At 35.5% G+C, this 27,200-nt stretch overlaps 1 long non-coding RNA gene across 1 annotated transcript; it reads right to left on the bottom strand.

The window, feature by feature from the left end:
• Positions 1 to 1,534: 1,534 nt before the first annotated feature.
• LOC117330734 lies at positions 1,535 to 5,661 on the bottom strand. Its single transcript, XR_004533394.1, has 4 exons — positions 5,479 to 5,661; positions 4,234 to 4,330; positions 1,919 to 2,034; positions 1,535 to 1,720 (listed from the first exon to the last, which is right to left on the bottom strand). It is a non-coding gene; the product is annotated as an uncharacterized LOC117330734 (long non-coding RNA).
• Between the last annotated feature and the right edge of the window lie 21,539 nt (positions 5,662 to 27,200).

The following is a 27,200-nucleotide window of genomic DNA, read 5'->3' as shown; positions in this document are numbered from 1 at the left end:
TTTCAATGATTTTGCTTGTCAATGAATTTTCTTGAAATAGAAAATTATTTGCTCAATTGTCGGTAGACATGTATAGGAGTCACTCCTATACATGTCTACCGACAATTGAGCAAATACAAATTTTAGCACTGGCATTTTGAAATTAAGATCACGGACTTAGATATACACGTTGCATACAATTTTCTACCGACGTATGGAATAATTAATATCCATTAAAACAAAGTCATATAATACTGTATAAAATGCTGAAAACAATTCTAAAGTGGTGATATCATTATAATGATTAGGTGATATCATTATAATGATTAGGTGATATCACAATAATGATTAGGTGATATCATGATAATGATTAGGTGATATCTCTATAATGACGAGGTGATATATCTCTATAATGATGAGGTGATATCATTATAATGATTAGGTGATATCACCATAATGACTAGTTGATATCTCTATAAAGAAGAGGTGATATCACTATAACCATTAGGTGATATCACTATAATGACGATGTGATATCTCTATAATGATTAGGTGATATCTCTATAATGACGAGGTGATATCACTATAATGACTAGTTGATATGTCTATAATGATTAGGTGATATCACCATAATGATTAGTTGATATCTCTATAATAATAAGGTGATATATCTCTATAATAATTAGGTGATATCATGATAATGATTAGGTGATATCACTATAATGATTAGGTGATATCTCTAAATTGATTAGGTGATATCTCTATAATGATTAGGTGATATCTCTATAATGACGATGTGATATCATGATAATGATTAGGTGATATATCTATAATGATTAGGTGATATCTCTATAATAATTAGGTGATATCATGATAATGATTAGGTGATATCATGATAATGATTAGGTGATATCACTATAATGATTAGGTGATATCTCTATAATGATTAGGTGATATCTCTATAATGACGATGTGATATCATGATAATGATTAGGTGATATATCTATAATGATTAGGTGATATCTCTATAATGATTAGGTGATATCTCTATAATGATTAGGTGATATCTCTATAATGATTATGTGATATCTCTATCACGATTAGGTAATATCTCTATAATGATTAGGTGATATCTCTATAATGATTAGGTGATATCTCTATAATGATTAGGTGATATCTCTATAATGATTAGGTGATATCTCTATAATGACTAGGTGATATCTCTATAATGACGATGTGATATCTCTATAATGATTAGGTGATATCTCTATAATAATTAGGTGATCTCACTATAATGATTAGGTGATATCTCTATAATGACTAGGTGATATGTCTATAATGACTAGTTGATATGTCTATAATGATTAGGTGATATCACTATAATGATAAGGGACATCAATATACCGATAATAGATATCAATATAATGTTCTAGTAATTTCATGGTATCGTTTTAGTCAAACGAAATACTTAAGTAAAACGACGCCACATACAATTGACATTTACATGTAACCGACATCGGACGCATTTAATAACATATAACTCTGAAAACCAATATGAACGGATGTTTTAATGATCAATTCAACGAGTATGTTGGCAGTTTTTCTCCCACGAAACCATCAATGGTTAATGTCGGAAAGGCCCAACTAGTCATTATGACAAACTTTAAAACAATATAGAATGTGTTACGCGTCATTCCCACAGCTGTTTTTCCATCATCGGCATTTTCTCGATCCAACAAATCTGTAATGAAAGAAAAATTATCAAAGAATTAGTATTTCACATCGCGACGACGACAGAGCGAGATAAGTAGACATTTACTCGTAGATATACAAGAATTCCACATTCGATATACATGTATATCTTTTCTGTGAAAATGAATGAACCCGAATACTATAAAAACTTATTGTAATCCAACGCAACGTGATGGCTATCACTTACGAGATCACATACGAGTTCTCCATTCCCGGAACATGGGCACTGTGGTTGGCCATCTCTGTTTGACTCTGTTACAATTCGTCGAAAACGATGGCAAAGAATGCATTGTACACAATGTCCTAAAATAAATAAATACATTTTATAACTGGTTGGTATATATCACTATATTTCATTAAAAGAGACAACATTCTAACCAGATACATATATATTATTTAAAAATATTTAAGAAATAATTGTTATTTTTTGTTGTTCACTGGTGTATGAACGGCATTTTTGACAGATATTTTAATGACGCGCATTAGCGCGTCATGTTGAAGTATCTGTCAAAAATGCCGTTCATACACCAGTGAACAACAAAAAATAACAACTATTTCTTATATTTACATTTCAAAACTATTTTTCAACGTAATCTTTGAAAAAAATCATAAGAAACAGTACTCTACGTTCGTTATACGTAGTGACGAAACAGCTGAATGATCGATGTAACAGCGTAACAGCTAGATAGTTCCAATTTGGCGGGAAAGGTAATCAAGTACACAAGTACACACAATATAGTTCCACACAAATTCATTATTTTAATCATCATGAAAGAAACATTTTGAAATGTTGTCTTCAATTTTACAATTATTAACAAGTTTTAAAGTTGATAAAACATTATTTCATGTGTAATCAAACGCGAGTTTATATTCACACTTCTGCATTCTACGCGTATGTATTCATACGCGGCAGATTAATTGTTCACCTAGGAATGAACGCTAATTTTGTTAGTACCTTCATCTAGAGAACACACAGTGGAAATGTAAATATATATATATATATATATATATGTTGGAAAAGATACAGGTAGAATAATATTTCAACCAATTACTTTTATCTATGGTAAAGAAGACGGTTTAAGATGGGTTCCCACGTTTTTGCGCTCAATTTTTGTTCCTCGTATAAATATTTGTTATTAATTCTTTTATTTTTTATTTTTCCCAGATTGTCAAAGTTATGAGGTTTGCGTTGGTACCAGATTTGTAAAGTAAGTTGTTGTACATATATATATAAGCAAATAAAATGAATAGATTTTTTTCTTTGCTTTATCTATGTCCCGCATTTAACCGCCTTGTTGGCGTGCCAGGTCGGGAAAGCATCATATTTGGAAGTAAATAGACAATCACGTGATAAACCCAAACGCATAATGCATACTTTATCCATTCACACGAATAACTTAAAGACACGTGCGTAGTGTCTATACGTGTTTGCTACACACATACGTGTGTGTGTTTGCGATACACGTACGCGTGTATGTTTGTTATACACATACGCGTGCGTGTTTGCTATACATATCCGCGTGCGTGTTTGCGATACACATACGCGTGCGTGCTTGCTATACACATACGCGTGCGTGTTTGCTATACACATACGCTTGCGTGCTTGCTATACACATCCGCGTGCGTGTTTACTATACACATACGCGTGCGTGTTTACTATACACAACTCGACGAGAAACTTCCCACAGGACGCAGTGTATAATGACATATCTGATATAAAATTGACACATCTTTTCACATTCGCGTTTCTGTTTTGGCATTTAAAGCAAACTCTATAAAGCGTATTTGAAAAAAAAATTAAATTAACAATTAACATAAGTCTTCTTACAATTTAAACAAAATATACAAGATTTGTATTTAACGTGTTTTATATGACTAAACCTACATATACGGCCAATCTTTCAAAAGGTGAAAATCGAGATTTCGCGAATCAACATGCATGTTTTGTACGTGCACAATATACATCCCTACAAGATACAAATGGAATCACAACCTTCCATTGCATTATTGCTGTTTGTAATAATTTTACAGTTCATTAGACAGTCTCCGAGAAGGAAATGTCATTCTACTGGATCTTGCCATTGCATACACTGCCCTTTGTCGCACCTGCCATGTGAATTGCGATAGTACATCATGCGTAGAACGACATTGAGTTATGCGAAGCACGACAGCGCATGCATCATGCGAAGAACGACAGTGCGTCATGCAAAGAACGACAGTGCGCCATGCGAAGAGTTACAATGCGTCGTGCGACGAAAGTACCCCGCCAATGCGAAATGGAGACACATTTTTTATGTCGCACCGGCGCGCAGTTTTGTCACATATGCTGGTGCCATGCGAAATGCAACAGTGCGCGAAAAATGACGCGACACTGGGTCAACAAAACAAAGTTTCCTATGGTGGCACTGTCGCATCAGCGTCCCGCCAAGCGAAAAGAGACAGTGCACCATGCGATGAGCGATAGTCGCTGGGAACCCATCTTTAAAATTATTCCATACTCACCTTTATTATTTCAGCTCGAGTTGGACATATCCTCTTAACTCTCACATCCATAAAATAAGTAACAACGCTCTTGTAATATCCCAGGTCGGGCTCCACACTAGACAGAAAAGGAGAAAGAAAGAAAGACAAGAAGATACAAGACAAGACAAGACCACTGGGAACTGGACATTTGTTACAATCTATGTGTATAAATAGTTGGACCTTCCTTATTGTGAAGAGCACCTTCTCAGACTCTCTCTCTCTCTCTCTCTCTCTCTCTCTCTCTCTCTCTCTCTCTCTCTCTCTCTCTCTCTCTCTCTCTCTCTCTCTCTCTCTCTCTCTCTCTCTCTCTCTCTCTCTCTCTCTCTCTATCTCTCTCTCTCAACAAGAGTACCGCGAACGGTACACAATACGCCCACCATGAAAATCGACGCACAGTTTAGTTGAAGGAAAGAATTAACTATAACGTTAAGCATGAACAATTGGGTGTGAAAAAGGAATATTAGTGGCGCATGGTTAGTACGTGATTATAACATGCAGGCATTTATAAGGGTATACATGCAGATGTGCAATGAAATGATTGTTTGTGCAAGCTGAAATGGAATAAAATCAATTGTTGTTTGATACACTGTGATTACCTTTATTTACCGAGAGATATCCAAATGGCTTTGTGTGGGGAGTAGTAAACTTCAAGAATCCCACAGCTATAATCATCCGCACAAGGAAAGTGATAGAAAATAAAAAAAAAAAAAAAAATAGTGACAGTGACCTAGATCCGCAAACCACGGCCTTGAAATTCGACTCGTCTCCAGAACTTGTTGCAAGGAACAACTGTTTGAAGTTTCATTGAAATCCATCCAGTACTTTGACGGGAAACCTCCGGACAATGAAAGTTATACAAGATTTCTAAAAATAGTAACAATGACCTAGATTCACAAACCACGACCTTGAAATTCGATTCGTCTTCAGAGCTTGTTGCAAGGAACAACTGTATGAAGTTTCATTGAAATTCATTCAGTACTTTGAAACCTCCGGACAATGTAAATGTTGGTGGACGAACGGACGGACGGACAGGGTGACGCCTTCGCGGCGGGCGTATAAAAACGGAAAAGTTATGGCTGTTTGTTTTAAATTTTGCTAACATTAGAATTAATTCAATCTTTAAATTGATTAATATTTTTAAATTTAAGAACAAGTCAACTTTGAAAGTATACCGTGGTGGAGATAGACAGACAGACAGATATACAGATAGACAGACAAACTTACCAAGTGAGGTACCAGTAGAAAGAAGGCAATTCGAACCATGTGCTGACCAACAAACAAATGCATATCGTTACTAATAATCTTATACATTTATCAATCGTGTTGTCATCCAATGATAACATGCTGACATCTCCGCCATTGCTGATTGCTAGGTAGCTCAGCAGCAAACATGTGACGTCATAGATCGGTTTGTTATGACGTCATGGTATTGTCTTTGTTGTACATAGACTCACAACACAAAACATTGGTTTATTTTAACTTTATTGAACACATTAACACTGAAATACACCACCATCCTTACGACCATTGAGAATATAGTATTATACAAAATGATTTTAAAAGTATAATTACACGTATTTAATGTATTTATAAAGAAAAGATTTGTTAATTTGTGTGTGTATGTGTTTTTTCTGTGTTTATTGTCCCGTGAACATCCATGGTCATATTGAGACGAAGTCTCCTTGTAGTAGTTGGTGACATCACTAAACCACATATGGGATGCCATCCAGTTTCTCAGGGGTTTAACATCCTCGCAACAGTTATAGTCATATGAGGACGGATCATGGCATCCAGAGCAATTAAGATACAGAGTCTTGCACAAGGACCCCACCACGACAGCACAGACCGGCCTGTTTCTCAGCTTCCCGAGAAACAAAAACCGACACGTGAAGTTTGGGTCGAACCATGCACCTCCGATCATCATCTTGAGGTTCCGTGGCAGGCGCTCTAACCGACTAAGCTATCGCGGCCCCCTTTTCGACTGACGCCGGAGTGTATTATATATACATTAACAATTCGCTGAGAAATCCTGAATGATCCCAAACTTCACTGTGATTAATTCTGTAGTAATTGTGGTATAAAACGGGTACCTGTTTAATCTGAATAGTTTTTTTTTTTTGATATTTAAAGAACTGAATGAATATTGCGATTTATTCTTTCCGGTGTGTTGTTTTTACACCGATGAGAATGGGACACTTATGCCTATGTGCAGTATAATATATTTTCTCATTTTATCAATGTTTCATTTTTTCGGTTCGTTTGATTTCGTTTCGTTGCGTTTGATTTCGTTTAGTTTCGTTTGATTTCGTTTCGTTTCGTTTTGTTTTGCTTTCGTTTCGCACTTTACAGGTACCCGTATAAAACGATGAATCAGTCAGTACAGGTAGAAACAATACAATATAAAAATCATTATACACTAGATAGAAGACAATTGCTATTGTAATTTATCACAGACAGGGATTCCCCTGGAGACACGAGCTCAACTTAATCCGAATGCCGCCAACATCACACATTAATCTGTGTCATTTAAAGTCGCAGAATCTACGATAGACACGCGAAAAATACATGTCCAGTTTTCTGGGAAACAATAAACAATTTGAATAAATGAATTTTAGAGAATTCCTAACATAGCTTTTTCTTCAAGGTTATAATCGTTATAAATGAGATATTGACGAGTGTTTTCCATCAGCTCTGTATTATCGTACCGACAATAATTACCTAGCTATTTTGAATCTATTAAAATCGCATTTCTCGCATAATATTCAAGTCAAAAGAAAGTTTCATAAACGATTGAAAGCTTTTCAATGCACATTATATAGTAATATCAATTAAAACAGACGATGTTTTTGTGAGCAAATATCATAGATTATATGAAATATGTTATAACTAAATATAAGTTTTGTTTTAACGTTTTGAAATCTACATTGTTATTACATATCACCTCAGATTTTACCCCCTGTCGTTATCGAATATCGTCGTGTCGTGCATTTAATTATGGACGTTATATGGTAACACAAGAATAATAACATAATATAAATGTTACACAATTAAAAGGGGCATTCCTTCGTGTTTGGACAGCAGAAATAGACAAAATTACTATGATGAAATCTATATCCGAACAAGGATTATATGAGTGTTTGTGTCTTCAAGGAACGAAATTAACGCCGAAATGTACAGAACAATGACAAATCGTACACAAATATATCGTCGGTTTTTTTGGTAATGAGTGATACTTCGGGGCGAATTAAGTATTTTCAGGATTTCATACCTGAAGAACTTTGGTTTATCTTGAGAGTAAAACTGCCGTATTAATGTAATGATTATAACTTTACTAATGTGGAAATATGCATATTTCCCATCAAGTTACATTTTGAAGACCTAAACTTTATTCAAATGAATGAATGCCCCTTTAAAGTACAAGTAATTTGCGCAATATATTTTTATATGAAGCATTTCCTGTTTGGTCCAAATCCATGAAGTTACAAATACAATAGCGAATAAATACATGTTCATGATTAATAAAACACTTAATGAATACAATAGATTGGGTGTATATTGGAATCCAAACAGGCGATCATTTCCTCATCATCGGCTACCCCGTGTATCCCACGATGCCATTACCTACAAACGTACACAACCTTCATCAGTAATAACCCAAATACAGTACACGATACTGACTCTATCAGGGTTCGGATTAATTGAAATAAACCAATCAGTAATATACTTAATACTACATATAACGTTACCTATATCAGGATTCGGATTAACGAATTAAACCAAATCAGTAATATACTTATACTGTATATGGCGTAACATATACCGGGATTCGGATTAACGAATCTTACCTACATCAGTGATATAATAAATACTGTATACGATGTCACCTTTACTTGGCTTCGGATTAACGAACCTTACCTTCATCAGAAAAATACTTGATATTGTACAAGGCGTTACCTCTAAAGGATTTCAGATTAACGAGCATTACCTGAAGAGGTAATAAAGTGTACACTTAATAATGTGTACGATGTTACGTCTAACGGGAATCGGACAAAAGCACATAGCCTACAGCAGTAACATACTTAATACTGTACACGACGTAACCCCTAACGGGATCCGGATTAACGGACCTTACATACACCAGGGATATAATACTGCACATAACGTTACCTCTTCCTGGATTTGAATTAACGAACCTTAACTACACCAGAAACATACTTAATACTGTACACGGCGTTATCTTTAACTGGATTCGAACCAACGAACCTTACCTACATCGGTGATACCATTGATACTATACAGGACATTACCTTTACTGGGATTCGAACCAAAGAGCCTATCCTTATCAGTAACATACTAAATACTGTACACGTAGTTTTACTGGGATTCGGGCCAATTAACCGAACCTAACCAGTAACATACTTTAAAATAAAAAAAGACGGCGTAACCTCTAATGAGATTCGAACCAATGAACCGAACCTGCATCCGTGATATACTTAATGCCGTACACGATGTTACCTCTACTGGGATTCGGACCAACGAACACTGCATACAGCAGTAATAAACTTAATACTGTACACAACTTAACTTCTTACATGATTCGGAGTAACGAATCTAACCTTATAAGTAATGTAATAAATACTGTTCAAGACGTTACATCGGGATTCGAATTAACGAACATTACCTACATCAATAATATAATTAATGTTGTATCGGACGTAATGTCTGCTGTTGTTCTGACAAACGAACCTAACCTACATCAGTACTATTTCTAATACCGTACACGACGCTACCTCTAGCTAGATTCGAGCCTTAACATAATAGATGTCCATAGCAATGTGAAACATACTTGATAAAGTGACGTTAATTATCAAATTACATGTACAACGTCGATTAAATCGGCACAAATACTAGTCTAACTGCACTTTCCACAAAACGTCATATTCAGCCTGTCTGCGTAAATCAAAATTACCGTAAATATTGTATAAAAAGCGCTATCTCTTCCATCAACAATACGCTGTTTCAGGGACGTTTCTTCTTTTTTCAGTATTCTTCCATCAGTTAGAAACTTATTTAATCACATTCAGAATAGTTGACGCATAAACAGAATTAAACTGTTTCTAAAGAGTCAGCATCATATGAGGGCAGGTGTCAAGGTCACACCAACAGTCAGGATCATATGAGGGCAGGTGTCAAGGTCACACCAACAGTCAGGATCATATGAGGACGGGTGTCAAGGTCACACCAACAGTCAGCATCATATGAGGGCAGGTGTCAAGGTCACACCAATAGTCAGCATCATATGAGGGCAGGTGTCAAGGTCACACCAACAGTCAGGATCATATGAGATGAGGACGGGTGTCAAGGAGACACCAATAGCCAGGGTCATATGAGGACGGGTGTCAAGGTCACACCAACAGCCAGGGTCATATGAGGACGGGTGTCAAGGAGACGCCAACAGCCAGGGTCATATGAGGGCAGGCGTCAAGCGACACTAACAGCCAGAAATATGAGGACAGAGACAGACGTCAAGGAGACACCAACAGCCAGGGTCATATGAGGACGGGCGTCAAGGAGACACCAAAAAACCAGGGTCATATGAGGGCAGGTGTCAAAGAGACACCAAACAGCTAAGGTCACATGAAGGAAGGCGTCAAGGCGACACCAACAGCCAAGGAAATGTGAGGACAAAGACAGACGTCAAGGAGACATCAACAAGAACTAAAAGTACAGAAGGAAAGAAAAGTCAGAGAAGAAAGACAACATACGAAAGGTAAGGTAATGAGGGAGAAGTATGGAAAATCACCACAGATTGTCAGGTACACAGCTTTAAAATGAACATCCTGTGAATATGGAAATTAAGTCAAAAACCAACTTCGCGTATCTTGTATGTCTTGCGCAACTCCAGTCGTGCCACGTTTCAGTGACACAATCGAAAGAGGCACAGTCCTGGTTATTGTAGTTGTTAGGTTCCTTCGGGGCCCACACTGCATTCAATACTTCGTCTCCAGGCCCCCAAACCCATTTGCCTTCCACAGCCCTGTCGTTTTGCAGCAAGCCAGATATGTCTCATTCCTGCCAATAAGATAATTATTACTACTGAATGCATTTAACCCAATGCTAATTTGACATTGATTATCATCAAATATATATAATATATATATGTTACGGACCAATTAGTTGGTGATAGCTTTTTGCATTGCACATATGCTAGTAATTTCCACACATTATTCCAAAGTAAGTATTTCACCATATTGAACATCTACTGAAATCAAATATTGGACCACCTATTTTTGGAATTACGCATATATTCATCGTACCGCAATAACCACGGGGATGACATACACTTACAGTTAAATGTTCCAAACAACAGTCAGAAGTAAATATATTGATGCAAATGAAGTGGAATTCCGCCAAGATTTTGTTTAAGTCAGAGTAAATATGGCATGCCGGAACACCTATCTTACATATATAATGTACCGAAAAATGGGTTATTCATTTATCCAGAAACACTTATTCCGATATCGAAGCTTATTCCGTCCGTATAGCCCCCCACTCTCCCCAGCTCAAATTTTCACACTCTTGACCAACTATTTTGTTATTATGACAGTGCAGCTAACCATCGGAATCAGAAATCAATGGACCGGAAAGACCAAATAACATTTGTCGTGTTTTCTTCTCACATAGTTTAAATCAAGACAACTACGCGTATCATTATTTTCCCATATCTGTTATATATCATACAAGGAAACATTTATTTAACATATCACAACTGGCTGACTATATAGAAATATTGTTACCCTTCGCCACATCGTGCTCTGCTATGATGATTATGCCAACCGCGACCTATATAGTTTTCAAAATGGCGTCGAGTCAAGTGTGAATTATTGACCACCGTACAATGAGGGTACATGTATATAAAGATGGAATAGAACACCGATGCTGAACTAAATGGGTGTTTTGTGGTAAATATGTATCACATTTATCCATATATGTAAGGTAGGTGTCATGTCATGCCCGATTTCATTTTATCTGCACCAAAATCTTAGCGACATCAAACGTTGTCGGAGAATTCCAGGTTTTCATATAAAAGTGCGCTCTGGGGTTATACTAGACATATGGTGTCAGGGCCATAGGTAACTCGGGCTAATATTAATGATGAAGTTGAAACATATCTTTAATGAATTCTGATATTTTACCAAGTACTTTCACAAAAGTAATGCCCAGTTCACATCAAAAGGTCACTTCGAAAAGGTTTATCAATGGAATATAAAACACTCTAAAACACTCTAAAACACAATGCTACCTCCCGAGACAAAAGAGTGTTGATACATGTGCTATCCGTATAAAACAAATGTAGTGACTATCTATGTCAATTTTAAATTCCTGGCGCTTAACCTTTTAGAGATACATCGTTTATAAAAAACAGTTTAACAATTTCCTGAAGTGATGTTTATTGCACACAATATTAATGACATAAAGACGTTTGGCAGTTAGTATTGCCACAGAGACGCCATCTTTGTTCTTCCTGTTCTTGCTTTGGAGGTGGTTTGAGATTCCTGTTCATCATCATCTAATTTCATCATAATCTATCACTACAAGAAAATTTATAAGATTTTTTTCTTTACGAAAGAGTATTGTGAGAAAAAATCCATATTTTGGTGGAATGACAATGCCTGCAAAAGTGAAATTCTTACATATATGTAGGATAACTTTCTCAACTAAAATATGATTCTCTTTGTTACCTCTAATCATTTACAGAGACCTATGACAAGGTTTTAATAATTTTTTTGAAATAGTTATTTGTTTTTGTTTTTTTGATTGCATGTTTTTTCTAAAAGTCTTGATAAAATGAAAAGTAGCACGGAAATGCATTTTAAATTTTTGCAACAAAGCAAATAGTGGCGCAAAGATCACCCATGTCAATTTTTCAACTTGTTCTCCCGGAACCTTATGCAAGTCTGTATTTCATTTCTTTTGCTTTCGTGTTAAGTTATCGGTTTTGAATTAGAAATAAAATATGTATCGGTATTACTCGTTGATTTTATTTGTGTAGAGACGGCTACATACATATGACAAATAATGAATTTAACTACAAGTCTATCCATGGGAAATATTAATAAATACTAGGCATGTTATACACTATAAGTATTGTCTTCTTTATAAATGAGTTAATAAATGAAATTGGTGAATTCTTATCTGTGAATGAGTTTAAACAGACATTTAATATAAATACAAATTTTGTAACCTATCAAGGGCTACTTTCTGCTATTCCAAGAAGTTGGAAGCGAAATACAAAAAATGTATCATACAAAATGGTAGAAAACTTAATAATATTTTTAGCAAATATACAAGCGTACTTAAGACAAACATTAACATTGCAAAATATTTCTATAACCTTATAGTAAGTAAATACCAGAAATTTCCAGTGAAAAACATAGACAAATGGAATGAAAAACTGGAAACTACATTCAATTCAGAAGAATGGAAATTAATATTTAAATCTCCGATTAGGCTGACTGATGATACAAATATACGAACATTTCAGTACAAATTGCTTCACAGAATTATTTATACAAACACTAGACTGATGAAATGAGCTTTGTACGTGTTTGTATGGCAAGTAGGGAATCCTAAGAACATCCTTTTGGGAATGTTCCTCCCTCCCGTGTTTTATGGGAATTTCTAAAAAAAAAAAGGTTTGATACTTTTTCCACTATATATTTTCCTATGACATGTTCTTCTGTGATACTAGGTTCAAACAACGATCCAGTTTGATAGCATACATTATTATATTTTACCTGTTAGAAAATATGTATATGCTTGCAGATGTAAGTACACTACTCCATCCGTTGATGGCGTCTTGTCAATGTTATCCTTTTACAGACAGATTGATAATCATAGTTTAATATTTTATCCCAATACACAAGCAGAGACAGTTAGGGAGAGATGGAGAAATATTGCCACAGCACTGGAATTAGACAATTAATTGATTGTAAGACATTACAGGCACCATATCTACACTGTATCAGTGTTAATATATGTAGATGTTTAATCTTTACATACATAGGGTTCTCGGTTATGCGACATTGGTTATTCTGCATATCAACCCCGGGGTTTTTTAACCATTAATTTAAATAAAAAGGTTTTGTTCAGTTCAACTTTTGAATTAATATCAATATGCATATAAACATTAGTCAAATGTACATGTCCATCAACCCTGTTGTTTTTTTTTGTTTTTGTTTTTGATTTTGTTTTATTTTAATTCCAATTAATTTAAGTAAAAACTTTTGTTCAGTTCAATTTTTGAAATAATATTAATATGTATATAAATATAAGTAAACTGTACATGTACATCATCTTTTTTTAATCATTAACTTAAATAAAAAGTTTGGTTCAGTTCAATTCTTAAATGAATATTATTATGCATATAAACATTAGTTAACTGTACATGTCCTTTGGTGGGAATTGATGTTGTTACCTGGTACTTGGACCCAAAGGGTGAAATATATGGCAGTGACCGATAATCACGGAGGGGTAGTAAAGTTAAATAAACATTTATATGTATTAATACTACAGTTTGGTATAATCTCAGTATGCTTGTGCCATGTATAAGGATTATATTATCATGTATTATGTGACCATTGAAAAATATAAAGAAAAATGAGAAAAAAAAAAACGTTTTGTTTTGTCGGACAGTAGAAACATTTCTATTGATGAAGTATGTGTCTAAACAAGGATTATATGAGTGTTTGTGCCTAATAGCAATGAAATTAACGCCGAAATATACAGAAAAATGAGGTTTTTACTGATACTTCGGGGCAAATTAAGAATTTTTAGGACTTAATACTCTAAGAACTTTGGTTTATCTTGCGAGAAAAACTGCCGTATTAATGTAACGATTATAACTTTTACTACTTTGAGAAAATACATATTTGCTATTAAATTATATTTAGACGACCTTAACTGTATTCAAACGGAGAAATGCCCCTTTGATGAGATATTGGCGATTGTTTTCCACCAAATCCAAAACCGCATGATATTCAAGGTAAAAGAAAGTTCCATAGACGATTGTAAGCTTTTCAATATACATTATATAGTGATATCAATGATAAAAGGCGATGAGGTGAAATATATCATTACTACATATTAGTTTTGATATTATCAAATCTAAATTGGTTTTTACACCTAATCTCAAATTTTATCCCTGTCATTAATTTTTTTCTAATATTATATCATAAATCAGGACAGGCGTCAATTAGAAACCAACAGCCAGAGTCATATGAGGGTGGGTGTCATAAGACATCAACGGCCGAGGTCATACAAGGGCGGGAGTCAAGGAAACACCAACAGTCAAGGTCATATGAGGGACGGTCTCAAGGGGACACCAACAGCGTGGATTTTAATGAGAACGAGCGTCAAGGAGACTCCAAAAGTCAGGGTCATACATAATGTATGAGGGCGGGCGTCAAGGAGCCACCAACACTCAGGATCATATGAGGACGGCCGTCATGGAGATACCAACACAAGAATTCAAAGAACAGGAACAAGAGACACCATAGAAGAACGACAACATAGGTTAGGAAAGGTTTATATGATGATAAAGTTCCAATTATGGTAAGGGTAAGAATAATCAGGAGAAATTACCCGCAAGCACAGTTTTAAAATCGACATCCTCTAAATATGGAAATTAAGTCAAAAACCAACTTCGCATACGGAATATGCTAAAGCTTTATATCTTGCACAACCCCAGTCGTGCCACGCTTTTGTGACCCAATCCAAAACGACACACGCCTCGTTATTGTAGTTGTCAGGCTCATTCGGGCCCCACACTGCATTCAATACTTTGTCGCCAGGCCCCCAAACCCATTCACCTTCCACAGCCCTGTCGTTTGCAGCAAGCCAGATATGTCCCATTCCTGCCAATAAGATAAGTATTACTACTGAATGCATTCAACCCAATACTAATTTGACATTGATGATCATAAAATATATATAATACTGTTCCGGGCGGCGAACTCGTTGGTGATAGCAGTTTGTATCATATACTAGTAAGTTCCATACATTATTCAAGTATATCACCATATTGAACGTATACTGCAATCAAGTATTGGACCATCTATTTTTGAAATTACGTATGTAATCATCGTACCGCAATAACCACAGGGCAAGCCTCGTGCTGACTGGCCAAACTCTTACACTCGGGTTGAGATATCCCTGTCCACGGAACAGACCATTGATATATTCTATTAGTCAATCGCGACCTACTTAGTTTGCAAAATGACGTCGAGTCAAGTGTAAATTATTGGTAAGCGTAAATTGAGGATATATAAGGACGAAATAGAACACCGATGTTGGAGAAAAAGGTTTTCATATAAAAGTGTGCTCTAGAGCTATACTAGACATGGGGTCAGGGCCATATGTAACTCTTGCTAATCTTTGGAACCACAAATCATTTACAGAGACATGTGAAAAAAGATTGTTATTTTGAAATTGTTCTTTTTTTCCTTTTTTTTTTTTTGTTTTTTTTTTTAATTGCATGCTTTCTCCAAAAGTCTTGATATCATGAAAAGTAGCACAGACATGCATTGTTAATTTTAACAACAAAGTAAATGGTGGCGCAAAGATCACCAATATCAATTTCCGTGACATCTGGTTCGTCATTTCCTAACTGTCTTATCCCCTTGAATATCAAACATTATCTGGATCTTTATATATGGCAGTGAATCAAACAGCATGGTGACATTGTATGCCACTTGGATTCCACGGTAAAGTCATCCTAAGATACAGACCACGTGCACGACCTCTCAACAACTCTCTTTCAATGAGCACCCCTCCATTCTTAGATGAAAGGTTTGATGGAGTTACCTGACCGTTATCATGGTGTAGTTACACATGGGTACCTGTAAAGTGCAAAACTAAAGCAAAACGAAAGAAAATCAAACGAAACGAAACGAAAAATGAAAAAATTGAAAATGAAGAAAAATATTAAACTTTACAAAGGCCTAAGTGTCCCATTCTCATCGGTGCAAAAAAAAGGACATTTTTGTATCTGTAGCTCTTTGAAAATAATAATAATAATAATAAAAATATTACGGCCTTGTGGCCTTTCAGTGGACGAGAATAGATAGGAAATTGAGTAGAATGAGAACAGTATGGAATGAAAAAAGAAGGGAGGGGAGTGAAAGACAGTCGCCTGTCTAATAGATGGTGTGATTAATTTGAGAAAGCGACCCCAAGATTCAAATGGGTCTTCGCCTAGCACTATTTAGTAGCAGTTACGCTTACCCTAGCGAAGATGAAGGGAGAAGAGAATAGACCCTTCCCTTTGAATTTAGTTTATCAAGCTTTTTGACGTCCATCTAAACACCTAAAAAATATTTCAAAATATTAAATATTTGACTAAAAACATCTTATCCTCTGGGCCGGCGTTATCACACCAAAAGACCGCCGAGGGATCTTTATCGTGCAAGTTACACATTCTCACACGGGACACCAATTTAAGTCCTATCAGACGGACTTGATGTCAGTCGTAAATGGTTCATTTAAATACTAGTGCTTTATTTTTTTGTGTCCGCACTTGGATGACTTCCTTCGATGTCCGATTCCGAATACATGTTTATGATTAGTCCATTATGTATAGGCATACAAATCGCGTAGTGTATTGTGTGTACAAAAAAATGTGTATATTAAACATGTGATTCTACCAAAATAATCACAAATACTGGAAAACTATCTTCTTATCAATAAATTTATAATCATAAACTATATACACTATTTCTTACCCACCTGCTAATTAAAAATCACTGATAACCAACTAGATTTACTTTCAAAATGAAGGGACGTTACTCTTACATATTAACTCAGTTCAACTCCTTATTTACAGTATATAAGCGTTATTTCAAACATCCCGATGAAAAGAACAAGTTGGTTTTACGAAAATCTCCGAACAAAGCTGAAATAAAATAATCCACTTAACTAATTAAGTACTTAAATATTGTCTAAAACATATCCAGAATTATTCACAGTTCATCAAAGTTACAGAAATAGTCTACACTTCCGACACCAGCAACACGGGAACGGTGCGTTAAGACGGCGTTATTATACGAATCGCGCCTTTCAAGTGCAGCAATTTTCCCGGAACTTTAACTTTTCACGACCAGAAGGAGTTTCTTACAATCACCTCTGTCACGTGATTTTAGATCGAGCGTGCACCAATATATTACGTGATTTGCACGCTTATAAATAGTTGACTGAGCATATTATCTAAATAGAGTTATTCTATATTTAAAAATTGAATGAATATTGCGATAAATTCATTCTTTCCTGTGTGTTGTTTTAACAACGACGAGAATGGGACACTTAGGCCTTTGTAAATTGCTTCAATGTTTTTATTTTTCTTTTCGTTTGATTTCATTTCGTTTCGTTTGATTTCGTTTCGTTACGTTTGATTTCGTTTCGTTTCGCACTTTACAGGTACCCGTTTGACATGGCCTCTGGGTGGGGTTTTATACATAGGTCTGCTTTAATCCACCAACCGGATCCATAACGCGTATAGGAGATTAGCTGCATACTAACGGGGAGTAAACCAAAGAGTGTCAACGTGCATCTGCTCTTTTTGAATAGACGAATGCGTTGTCATCTTACTTGTGTCAAAGGAAGTTAATCTATGATTTTAAGCATGAATACAGACCGTAAAAGCGTGGCCTATCAATCATTTTGTTTCTATAGTCGTTAAAGGCAAGTACTATCAGACACAGCCAATCTTTCATAATGGCGATGTCCTTTCATGTTGACTCTTCTTCCTATCACCATAAAGCAGGATTCACGAAGTGTTGGCTTATTCAGTCTATAATAGGGAACGTGAGCTACAGAAAGATTGTCGTGAAACAGGTTAATGTCCCCAACCGATGATACGTCGTTGCAATGATAATCCTGCTCATTAATATTTGTTGAGCCGATAAGGCAACGCAGCTATCGTCGATTCGATTATGACCGATCACCCCTAACTCAGTAAGAAACAATATATCCGCATTTCTGCATCTGAAGACCACACTAAATGTAGACGGATCGCTTTGCTGTACGTATGCGATGCTAAACCCACAACAAACGGTCATTTGTAAGACTAGAACTCGACGCACTGACCGAAACAATATTGTTCCATCACTGAAGAGGTGTAAAATTATTCATTGACGACTCGGGTCACTTTGCTGCGCTCTAGAAATTTATACTTTATGATTTAAGATTTGTCAGATTTAGACGGCGACAAATGTCATATAGGGACTGAACGACGAGTTTTGTTTTTAATTATACATTGGTAGGCGGCTTTCACTCAACAAAATATAAACTGCATGGTTTTACTCATCAACGTCGGTTTTACAATTAATCTATTGGCAGAACAAATCTGTGAATTGTTGCAAATTTCATTCGTTGGCCATGAATACACATACATTTTTTTTTTTAATTTTTGGCGTTGAAACCTATCCAAAAAGGAATTGTTCCTTACTAGGGAAAAAAACAAACAAACAAACAAACAAACAAACAAAAATACAACGCGCCCTTTGGACGCAGATAACTCTCAACAGTGAGCATATAATTTGTGATGAATTCAATCAATGACATTGATGGTATATACAAGAAACGTCTTGGTTGATGAAGATTAAAACAACGTCTCTGCCAAAATCTCTGAATTCATGATCTCAGATTCCTTGCTTTGTCTTTCAAAAGTCAAATCAATGCCTAGTATAAATAGCATTGGCCAGTCGTGCGATCTTCTATGTTTAAAAACAACTTCCTGGGGAGTGAAGACCAAAACGTCTGTTAAACACATAAATGTAGATGCAGTAAATTAAAATGACTCACCAGTACAGATTGCACATCCAGAAGTGACGTCATGTCGCCTTCTTCCGGGTACGTCATCATGAGATTACAAGTCAGTTGCTCCCGATTGTGGTGAATTTTCTCACACAATTTGTATTTCTTACATATCTTGATGCATTGTAACAATCCAATGGTATCCAGGTCCATAAAGGATTTGTAGTATCTGCTTGATTCGAGATCATCCTTTACATTCCCAGCACACATACCATGTCCATCAACAAATAGAAACTTTTGGAAGAAGAAAATTGCTGTCAGTATCAGATAACGAGATTGAACACTGTACATAATTGTATCAGAAGAAAGCTTAAGGCTACCTCACAACACGTTTGGAGAAACAACTTCTCCTTGCAAAGGTCATTTAAAGTAAGCATGCATCGTCTTGTTTTCAGTAAATACTAACAGCTTATGTAATTAAACGAATGACAAATAAGTCACACGGTATCGCTAAGTCAGTCTGCTTAATATATTGTTGATGTTATGAAAAGCCTTTAGTATCTGAAGTCAATATATTATTATTTTTTAATGATTCATTGTATTATTTATTCGGATGTAGCCATACGGTAGTGATCAAGGACATCACAAGTGGGTTTTCACTCATCGCTCTCAGCAACGTACAGGTACATTTCCAATAAGTACAACATTAGGTATCATGGACGTTTATGTTTAGTTTAAATATATCTTAGTGACATGTGCAATGGCAGAGGGAGTTGTCATTAGATTTTACCAACTCAATTACCACTTCTCCTGTCAAGTCGAGGTAATAAGGAAATACGACCCTGCGGAAATCGTATAACGGGTCAATATTTTACGTGGGATGATAGTTTGACCCACCCAAAACAACAATGTCTACTTTGAATTTAAACCGCCCAACTATTTGGAATCTGCCGCCCCTCCTAAGTATTGAGTTTTTATGCAATGAATTCATTTGCAATATATCTTAATGTTTCTATCGGCGATATGCCGTGAGGTTGAATGGTCATAAACCAACCACATTTGGTAGCAAATAAATAAACAACCTTTTATCAATCTTATAACTTAGCTTGTGCTTTGACCAATGTCTGTTCTCAAGGCAGATTGCAGTGGATGTATGTCTCATAATGTGAAATACCTTTTCTAAAAGTCATTCATTTCTGGCATATACCTCTCAAATGTCTCCAAATATATGACATAATGACTAAAAGCTAAACAAAATAAAGACCAATACATTTATTCACGCCTTGCGAAAGAGCTCTAAAATTAAAAAAAGAATACATTCTGATTGTATAGTACAAAATTGTATTGATATTCAACGTAGATGTTTTATTACAATTAATATTTATTTTGCTTCACATAGATTTGGGCTCTTGTTTCTTTTGTATTAAGTACTTTTTTCTCTCAAAATTAAAATGAGTGATGGAGAAATCAGAATTGCGCAAACCGCAAATAGCAAACTCCTAACTCGTTGCTTATCACACCCTTCCTGAAATAAAAAATCGAGTACATAAGTGAATGAAAGAATGATATTCAGACCAATATATTTATTTCCTCAAACCGATAAAACCTTTAATCTTGTCAGAAACCAGTCCATTAAATTGATATTTACCATTGATGAACACTTTTTTTTCAAGTATCACTCGATTTTGTGCATATTTCCCCCTCGTTTGATCGATTTTCACTTTGAATTACTGCCCTTTTGATGTCATTTTATAAAGATAGAATTCTACATGTTATGGTCTCCTAACAAGCCTTTCCCTTCTTTCTAAACAACTTTATTCTTCCTTATGTCTTCCTTGACACTGCCTTACTGCCGTTTGTTGAGCGTGTGCCTATGTGAGGAAGGCTTTGAGGTCTATTCCCAGGCCGATACATACCAGAGACTCTAGAAATGGTAGTTCTCTACACCTGCTTCATAGCAAATAAAGGATTGTCAGTATAATATGATCTTTTGAGGTGTCTGCTGGGTGTCTGCGCCATTATTCCTCAGTGAGGGAGCACTATAAATTTGGCGTCAGTTCCCCGCAAGCACAAAGAGATAAATATGAATATACCACAGCCTCACAAAACCCACAAGCACTTACCACACGCTTCCCACACACAGGGGAGTTCGTCCTTAAATTACCTTACCTGTTGAAAGGACGTTAAACAACGCAACATCAAACCTAACCTAACAAGCCGCTTATGTGCGAATGAGCAATACTTCTTTAATCACTCAGCACTCATAAATTGCTGTAAGAATGGAGATTATATTCCAGTATATGTTTGCTTTAAACTATTCATGTCATTCATTCGACTATGCTTTTCTGTGATCCTTTTAAAGCCTGATAAAATGTTTTACTTGATTTATTGCAGTCAAGTGCGGACGTTCGTTAAAAAAAAGAAGACTTATTTGAGGTAAAGTCAACAGGAGATGGTTCATGTTGTCAGATATTTTGAAAGTAAATATGAAACCAAATTAACTAATAATAATAATATATGTAATATTAAGCAAGGGCTGCAGTCCTATTGTTATTTTCACAGAACAGAGATTTGATGGAATGTGATTTTGATTGAAAACTGGTTTTGAGTGGAAGAGGAGTAGAGTTTTGAAAGGAAATGTGTACGGACGGCGGACGAAGCACAATGGCAATAGGTAAAAAGCAGAGATCGAGAAAATTAACAACTCGATATAAACAATGTAACACTACAAGCGTTTTCGTTGAACGATAAAGTAAATTCACAACACAAAACATTGGTTTATTTTAATTTTATTAAATATATGAACACTAAAATTCTATCAATCATTCAGCACATAATTATGCAGGGTTGGATACACAAAAAATGATTTTAAAAAGTATAATCACATTAATAGGATGGATATACATGTATACAGAACCTATATAATTGTGTTTGTTTGCTTGCAGGGTTTATTGTCCCATGAACAGACAGAGTAATTTTGTGTGGGTTATCCTAGTAGTAGTAGTTGGTAACTACTGAACCACATACACGAGGCCCGTCGCATGCAATCCAGATTGTCGGGGGTTTTACGTCATAGTAACAGCGATAAAGTGTCTTGACCAAGGACCCAACCACGACAGCACAGACCGGCCTATTTCTAAGCTTCCCGAGAAACACAAACCGACACGTGTAAGGAGAGTCGAACCGTGCACCTCTAATCTTATCTTGACGACAGGATTATCGTGGCCCCTTTTTCGATTAACACATGAATGGATTATATATACATTGACAACTCACTGAAAAATCCTGTATGAACACAAACTTTAAAACGATTAGTACTGTAGCATTGATAAATAAAACTGTAAAACAGTCAGTACAAGTAGAAACAATAAAAAACAAAACAAAAAACCCATCATTTTACACTATATATAACACAATTGCTAATTAAATTCATCAAAGACTACGGATTCTCCTGGAGACACAAGCTCAACGTTATTCAAACGACGCCAACATCACATATTAACCTTTGTCGCCAATCACAATATCTACGATATTCAAGCAAAAAAGATATGTTAAGTTTCAGGGAAGCGACACTCAATTTGAATAAATGTTCTAATAAAAAAAACCCCAACAAACAAAAAAAACAAAAACATAAAAAACAAAAAAAAACAACAACAAAACCAAACAAACAACAACAAAAAACAAAACAAAAACAACAACCTTGTTTTAAAGTTATAATCGTAATAAAGGTAACATTGACGAATGGTTTCTGCCAACTCAGTATTATCGTACCTACAATAATTACCTAGCTACAAAAAATTGAATTTCTTGCATAATATTCAAGGTAAAATGAAGTCTCATAAATGAATGTACGCTATTCAATGTACATAATATACTTGTGTAGTTATATCGATTAAAACAAACGGCGTTTTTGTGAGTAAACATCGTAGATTGTATGAGATGAAAAATGCAATAACTATATATAAGTTTTGTTTTGTCGGACAGTAGAAATATGCAAAATTTCTATTGATGTTATATGTGTCCATTAAGTTCCATTTTGACGACCTAAACTGTATTCGAACGAAGGAAGGACATTTGAGGAGATTTTGCCGATTGTTTTCCACCAGCTCAGTATGATCGTACCGACAATAATTACCTTTATAGCATTTTTCGCATAATATTCAAGGTACAACAAAGCTCCATAAACGATTGTAAGCTTTTCAATATACATATCAATTATAAAAGGCGATAGGGTGAAATATATCATTACTACATATTAATTTTGTTTTGATATTATCAAATCTTAATTGGTCATTACACCTAACCTCAAATTTTATCCCTGTCATTAATGATTTTATTCTAATATTATATCATAACAAATCAGGACGGGCGTCAATTAGAAACCAACAGACAGGGTCATATGAGGGTGGGTGTCATAAGACATCAACAGCCAGGGTCATACAAGGGCGGGCGTCAAGGAGAAGCCGACAGTTAATGTCATACAAGGGCGGGAGTCAAGCAAACACCAACAGTTAAGGTCATATGAGGGCAGGTCTCAAGGGGACACCAACAGCGTGGATTTTAATGAGAACGAGTGTCAAGAAGACTCCAAAAGCCAGGGTCATACATAATGTATGAGGGCGGGCGTCAAGGAGCCACCAACACTCAGGATCATATGAGGGCGGGCGTCATGGAGATACCAACGCAAGGATTCAAAGAACAGGAACAGGAGAGACCATAGAACAACGACAACATAGGTTAGGAAAGGTTTATATGATGATAAAGTTCCCATGTGTTATGGTAAGGGTAAGAATAATCAGGAGAAATTACAGTTTTAAAATCGACATCCTCTAAATATGGAAATAAAGTCAAAAACCAACTCCGCATCGAGGGCAGGTCTCAAGGGGACACCAACAGCCAGGATTTTAATGAGGACGAGCGTCAAGGAGACACCAACAGTCAGGATCATGTTGATACCAACACAAGAATTCAAAGAACTGAAAGAGAAACCATAGAAGAAAGAAAACATAGGAAAAGTTTAGATGATGATAAAGTTCCCAAGTGTTATTATAAGGGAAAAGTAGGAGAAATCACCCGCGATATTTAAGGAGCACAGTTTTAAAATCGACATTCTGTAAAGATGGAAATAAAGTCAAAAACCAACTTCGCACACGGAATATGCAATAGCTGTATATATTGCGCAACCCCAGTCGTGCCACGTTTCTGTGACCCGATCCAAAATGACACACGCCTCGTTATTGTAGTTGTTAGGTTCCTTCGGGGCCCACACTGCATTCAATACTTCGTCTCCAGGCCCCCAAACCCATTCACCTTCCACAGCCCTGTCGTTTGCAGCAAGCCAGATACGTCTCATTCCTGCCAATAAGATAATTATTACTACAGAATGCATTTAACCCAATACTAATTTGACATTGATTATCATCAAACATATATAATACTGATTGGTTACGGGCCAATTCGTTGGTGATAGCTTTTTGCATTGCATATATGCGAGTAATTTCCTTACATTATTCCAAAGTAAGTATTTCACCATATTGCACATATACTGAAATCAAATATTGGACCACCTATTTTTGAAATTACGTATCTATTCATCGTACCGCAATAACCACGGGGATGACATACACTTACAGTTAAATGTTCCAAACAACAGTCAGAAGTAAATATATTGATGCAAATGAAGTGGAATTCTCCGACACAGTTTGGTTCCGCCAAGATTTTGTTTAAGTCAGAGTAAATATGGCATGCCGGAACACCTATCTTACATATATAATGTACCGAAAATTGGGTTATTCATTTATCCAGAAACACTTATTCCGATATTGAAGCTTATTCCGTCCGTATAGCCCCTCACTTTCCCCAGCTCAAATTTTCACAACCTTGACCAACCATTTTGCTTTGGAGGTTGTTTGAGATTCCTGTTCCTAGAATATGTTATGACTAGAACATTGTTCTCGTGTTCAAGAACAGGCAAGGACAGTGTTTTTGATGTTGCCCAAAAACATACGAGGACAGTAACTGAACAATGTGATGAAATATAAAGGTGAGATAACTCCTCTTTATGTGATAAGTAGAAAAACGACAAAAAATGTGCTGTATTACTATAATTTTCATTATAAATTAACGTTTTGTATGATTATATCATCTAATTTCATCATAATCTATCACTACAAGAAAAATTATAAGATTTCTTTCTTTACGAAAGAGTATTGTGAGAAATGAAATCCATATTTTGGTGAAATGACAATGCCTGCAAAAATGAAATTCTTACATATATGTAGGATAACTTTCTCAACTATAATATGATTCTCTTTGTTACCACTAATCATTTACAGAGACCTGTGACAAGTTTTTAATCATTTTTTGAAATAGGTTTTTGTTTTTGTTTTTTTTAATTGCATATTTTCTCTAAAAGTCTTGATATAATGAAAAGTAGCACGGAAATGCATTTTAATTTTTTGCAACAAAGCAAATGGGTGGCGCAAAGATCACCCATATCAATTTGTCAACTTGTTCTCCAGGTACGTTATGCAAGTCTGTATTTCATTTCTTTTGCTTTCGTGTTAAGTTATCGGTTTTGAATTAGAAATAAAATATGTATCGGTATTACTCGTTGATTTTATTTGTGTAGAGACGGCTACATACATATGACAAATAATGAATTTAACTACAAGTCTATCCATGGGAAATCTAGCTCAGTATAAAATCATATACTCCTTTTTACCTATAGCAGTTGAACAATGAGCTTAAAAGGAAGTGTAATCAAGAAAGGTTATATTTGTAATCTTACCCCGTCGTGTCATTTCCGATAGGAGAAAAGTGTTCACTTCAGTGTTGTCAATTTTCACAAGTTTGGCGTTCAAAGAGTCACAGAACACCTGTGTAATATAGAAAAATAATAATACGAAATCCTTTGTAATAACTTTAATCACTTAGTTTAGGAAGGTTTTTGGTTTAATCATTTTGTGCCTCTCTGTGTGTCTGACTTCGTCCATAGTACAATGTTTGTATCATAATTTCAAGTCAATTGATTATATATTTTGGTGATTGCTGGTTATCAAATAGCGAGAAAATATAACGTATCAATCTGTTTACTAAATTAATGGTCATGGCTTTCTCTGAGAACAGAGGCCTATGGCATGGGTATTAGAACTAACTCAAATCATATGTCATTACTCGTTCGCTGACGTCACACGCCCGTAATTAGGACCGTTTTCGATTTCCCAAACATTTACAGGGTTAAATTTTAAATTTTGCACAGCACGTTATTGGCATGACTTCGTCAGGCAGCAAACGAATCTGCCGCCATATTTGCACGATGTTCGGATGTCCTCGTGAGAATATACGTAATATTCACTAATGGGCGCTGATATATTAATATTGATAACATTGCTTTTTATAAATGTCATTTACATCATCGTTCATCTGAAAGCTGCATAGTTTTCGGGTAGCATTTCAAGTGTTCATTTATATACCTCGAAGCCTGGCAGACCCTAGGCGTTAAAGTTCAAAGATACAGGCACAATACAAAACAGTCTAAAGTCAAACTGAACAGGTAGTACAGAATTTAATAAGTTCGAAAGATACACAAGATAAAAAACACATTCCAATGTTTGTTTAGTTGATTGCCCCGTGAGCAGCCATTTTGAGGCGGGGTTTACTTGTAGTAGTGGGTGGTTACATTACTGAACAACATACGGAAGGCCCATTACATGCCATCCTAAGGGTTAAATTCTTTATTTCTCTATTCTATAATCTACTTACTTAAGGTGCCATTTATATTGTGCAGATAGAAGAAACATTCTAAAATAAGAGGCTCTCATTTGAAATTACAAAAAACTGTATGCAATTATTTTGAATACTTAATTACTCGATCCTCACCTTTTATGTTCCTGTTATTGGCGATGAATGCAGCTGTATTTACACTATGGATTGATTGTCAATTTTGTTCCTTTCATGGACTGATGAAGGGAAATGAACCTCGTTTATTTCTACACAATTATATATTGATCACTTAAGAAAATGGCATGAAGTAAAGATGTCAATAGGTAAAATAACGCCTTCGCAAGAATATGGAGAAAGAAAGAAAATATAATAAAATATTTACCACGCTCTCATCTCCCAATTTTCTACTC

The sequence above is a fragment of the Pecten maximus genome, chromosome 7 (genome assembly GCF_902652985.1).
Source record: "Pecten maximus chromosome 7, xPecMax1.1, whole genome shotgun sequence".
In the NCBI taxonomy this organism is placed as follows: Eukaryota; Metazoa; Mollusca; class Bivalvia; order Pectinida; family Pectinidae; genus Pecten; species Pecten maximus.
This window is presented reverse-complemented; position numbering and strand designations above follow the sequence as displayed.